We start from the raw sequence: 4300 nt of genomic DNA, 5'->3' as shown, positions 1-4300 counted from the left end.
CTCTGTGGTGGGGGAGGGAGAGGCCAGGGAAACTGGCCCAGCTCCTTGGGCTGTCCTGAAGAGCAGGCCCAGAAGCTTGGCAGCTGTGGTGGAGAGGTTCCAGAGGAGAGTTCAGCGCCTCTGAGGCCGCACAGCTGGAAGCTGTTGTCTTGAGTTTAAAGCCAAGGGAGAGCGGGAGGAGGACTTCTTGTATTCTTTTGAGACTCAGTATCAATCCTTTCGTGTGCTGGGGCGCTTCACAGCTGACACAGTGCCAGATGTGGCAATGGTGATTTTAGGAGGCCTGCCTCCTATTTTCACCTCAGACCTTTTCTGGAGTATTGATCATGCCAGTCATTAAATCATGTTTGCCTCTTTGCTTTTCCATAAAAGCTTTGGTTTTTGCTTTGCCTTTACTTTCCTGGTGCATGTTTGAATACCAAGAGCAATTGCTAACCACAGACTGCAAGTGATACGATGGGAATAGGATACAGGGTCTGCCCAGGAGAAGAAGTGGGACCATGGAGGTCTCTGCAGCAATGGGCCTTGTTTTGACCCCTTCCAGAACACCCCCACTACTCAGCACAGTCCTTCTCTGGTGGCCAGAAGGTTGAAAAGGCCAGAAGCCTTCCATCCAGATGTAGTTCCGTGGAACAGATTCAAGGAGCCCTAGGTACTATGGGGTATCATAGATGGTTATGCCCTTGAGGAATTTACATTCTAGATGTGAAAACAAGACTTCCCTGCATATATAGTCAAGGGAATACAAATGACAAACGCAGTATGTAGACACATTTTTCTGATGACCAGTGTAATACATGGTTATTAAAAATAAACTCAAACATAAAAAGAAACCCAGTGTAGAAAGTCCCCTACAATCTAACCCCATCACAAGATAACCAGTAATCGGGGTGTTGATAAAGTAAAATCCATAGAAGCATACTGATGGAAGGAAAGCAAGCATCCTGGCTGGGGACCTAGTCTCTTTCAGGGAGAAGCACCCCACTAGCTTCCCTGACAAATGGTGAGTGAACTTCTGCTTGGACATCTTGGTGAAAAGGGGCCAAAACCCGTAAGTAGGAATTGACCTTTAAGTACCACCCTGTGCCTTACTTGCTAGTCAGTGTGCTGGGTTCCCTGGTAGCTGAGCTGGTAAAGAATCTGCCTGCAATGCAGGAGACCCCGGTTCTATTCCTGAGTCAAGAAGATCCCCTGGAGAAGGGATAGGCTACCCACTCCAGTATTCTTGGGCTTCCCTGGTGCCTCAGATGGTAAAGAATCCACAAAGCAGGAGACCTGGGTTTGATCCCTGGGTTGGGAACATCCCTTGGTGGAGGGCATGGCAACCCACTTCAGTATTCTTGCCTGGAGAATCCCCATGGATGGAGGAGCCTGGTGGGCTACAGTCCATGGGGTCGCAAAGAGTTGGACACAACTGAGTACGTATGCTCTCTGGAGTGTCCTCTAGCAGCACCTTTTGCATAGTTCAGTTCAGTTGCTCAGTCGTGTCCGACTCTTTGCGGCCCCACGAATCGCAGCATGCCAGGCCTCCCTGTCCATCACCAACTCCTGGAGTTCACTCAAACTCATGTCCATCGAGTTGGTGATGCCATCCAGCCATCTCATCCTCTTGTCGTCCCCTTCTCCTCCTGCCCCCAATCCCTCCCAGCATCAGAGTCTTTTCCAATGAGTCAACTCTTTGCATGAGGTGGCCAAAGTACTGGAGTTTCAGCCTTAGCATCATTCCTTTCAAAGAACACCCAGGACTGATCTCCTTTAGAATGGACTGGTTGGATCTCCTTGCAGTCCAAGGGACTCTCAAGAGTCTTTTCCAACACCACAGTTCAAAAGCATCAATTCTTCGGTGCTCAGCTTTCTTCACAGTCCAACTCTCACATCCATACGTGACTACTGGAAAAACCATAGCCTTGACTAGATGGACCTTTGTTGGCAAAGTAGTAGTTGCTTAATAAATGTGTGTGGTGTAAGTGCAGGTAAGATGAGGGGCTTCCCAGTGACCCATGGGTTTCTCTCATGATTGGTGAGGGTCACTGTTTGGTGGGTGGAAACTCTGTGGTTTTGTTTTATGAGCATCAGACATCTTTTCTTTCCAGTTGCAAAGAGTCGGACACTACTGAGCGACTAAGCACAAGAAGTGTGTTGGGCATTTTATAGATGTTATTGAATCTTCATCACAATCTTACAAAATAAGTATCTATCCTTGTTTTACAAATAGGAGAATTGAGACTCAGTGTCCTGCGATTCACAAGCTGTGTGATCTGGGGCAAATTATTTTATCTCTGTGGCTCAGTTTACTCACTGTACAGGTGAGTGATAATAGTATCTATTCTTTGAGGGGAGTTTTTCAGATTAATGAGTTTAACACAATTAATGCACAGGAGACCAGCAGAACAGTGCTTGGCACATAGTCTGCACACAGTAAGCATTAGCTGCTATTTATTGCACCTTGTTTTCTTTCTTGTTCTATTAATAATGTGATCCCTAGCATTTCTACACTTATTTTAATTCTGTATATGGCTTCTCTGTCCTCCCTCCCACCCCTCACACTTTGTTCTTTACAATTCCTCCCTCAGCTTTCAGTCATTCCCTTCCCTTCATCCTGTCCCCACTGTGTCTGTCATTGCCCTTTCCACTCTCTTACCTTCAACCTCCCCACCCATTGCCTGTCTCCTGTCTGTTATGGCAGCCTTCTGACCTGCTTCCCTGCTGCTAGTCTCATTCATTTATATACCAGAATAATTTCTCAAAGTACACTTCTCATCACACCACATCTCTGTGCTAGAAACAAATGATAAAATAAATATCTAAATCTTTGTTCCATTTCTTGAAGTTCAGAATTTTCCAAATCTTACCCCAGTTCTCCCTTCAAGTTTGTTCCTCCACTATGTCCACATCTTTCTGCTTTCCTTCTTCCTTACTTCTCTCTCCATTTCTATGTGGGCAAGTTCTACCTATGTGTTTTAAGAGCCAGATTAAAATATCAGTTTTTATAGTCCTTCCCTACTCTCGACTGGTTAGAATTTTTGTGTCTTTTTTTGTGAAAATTAGCACATGCTGTCTTGAAATATAATTTCAAGTCACACTGCTTATCTCCTGTGGAATTATAACCTACCTTAGTACAGATGCTTGGTGTAATTCTTCTTTGTGTGCTCTCTGGGCTTCCCTAGTGGCTCGGAGGGTAAAAAATCTGCGTGCAATGCAGGAGACTCAGGTTTGATCCCTGGGTTGAGAAGATCCTGTGGAGAAGAGAATGGCAACCCACTCCAGTATTCTTGCCTGGAAAATCCCATGGACAGAGAAGCCTGGCGGGCTACACAGTCCATGGGGTGGCGAAGAGTGGGACACGACTATGCTCTCTAGAGTGTCCTCTAGCAGTACCTTTTGCATAGTAGGTGCTTAATAAATGTTTGTGGTGTAAGTGCAGATAAGATGAGGGGCTTCCTGATGGCCGGTGGGTTTCTCTTGTGATCGGTGAGGGTCATTGTTTGGGGGGTGGAAACACTGTGGTTTTGTTTTATGAGCGTCAGACATCTTTTCTTTTCGGCCCTGGCGGGGAGGCGGGAGGAGACTCTGCCGACGGGTCCCAGTGCCTGTGTCTGCTGAGGGGCTCCTGCCTGCCGCCCGAGGTCCCGAGACTCGGCCCCTCAGCCCCTCCCCACCAGTGCTCGGCGGAACAGGGGATTAGGTTCTGGCAGCACAGCTGGGGTTTTGGCGGCCATTCCGCAGCCGACAATAGCGCGCAGTCACCCGGACAGGACAGCGCAGGCCCGCGCTCCAGGGCCGCCGTGGGCCCGGGCACCTGGTTTGGGTGGCCGAGGGGGAGGAGCGGGCGCGGCGCAGCGGCCCGGCCTAGCCACGCAGAAGGTACGGGCTGGAGAGGTTCCCTCGGGGAACGGGGCGGCCATGTCCCGGGGCAGGCGGCGCCCGCGGACGGAGGCCGGCGCTTTGTGTGCGAGCGAGCGGCGTGTGTGCTTAGAGACGCGACCCGCCCCGGGGCCGGCAGGAAGCCGCCCCTTGTTTCCGAGGGCCTGCGTCCCGTGCGCTCTCTAAAGCCTCTGTTCCCGGGTCTTCCTCCCTGCCCTGCTCTCCTCCAGGCAGGGCTGATCTAACCCGCGGGGCAGCCCGCGGCCTACTCTGCAGCGGCTGGCCAGAGATGGACGGGCTGTCACTGCCGTCTTAAGAGCGCGAAGGGGGAGTGTCCGGGGCTATCAGGTTTGTCAGGCAGGCCTCTGTGAGATGCGTTTCGTTGTGTTTATGCCACAGTTTGCTTTGGCATAAACACAACGAAACGCATCTCACA

At 50.0% G+C, this 4300-nt stretch overlaps 1 protein-coding gene across 6 annotated transcripts in view; it reads left to right on the top strand.

Annotated features, from left to right (window-relative positions):
- NUMA1 (nuclear mitotic apparatus protein 1) overlaps positions 1-4300 on the top strand; it is a 73121-nt gene that overhangs the window by 31979 nt on the left and 36842 nt on the right. Inside the window, exon 1 of one of the 6 annotated variants that reach the window (XM_010849479.1) lies at positions 3461-3864. The exons of 4 other annotated variants lie outside the window; for them this stretch is intronic. The gene's annotated coding sequence lies outside the window, so the exon portion shown is untranslated. Of the gene's footprint in view, positions 1-3460; positions 3865-3929; positions 4213-4300 lie in introns of those variants that run through there. One more of the 6 variants, XM_010849476.1, reaches the window with a different exon arrangement.

This window comes from Bison bison, unplaced genomic scaffold (genome assembly GCF_000754665.1).
Source record: "Bison bison bison isolate TAMUID 2011002044 unplaced genomic scaffold, Bison_UMD1.0 scf7180017864284, whole genome shotgun sequence".
Taxonomy (NCBI): domain Eukaryota; kingdom Metazoa; phylum Chordata; class Mammalia; order Artiodactyla; family Bovidae; genus Bison; species Bison bison.
The sequence above is the reverse complement of the archived record's forward strand: the minus strand, read 5'-3'. Positions and strand labels throughout refer to the sequence as shown.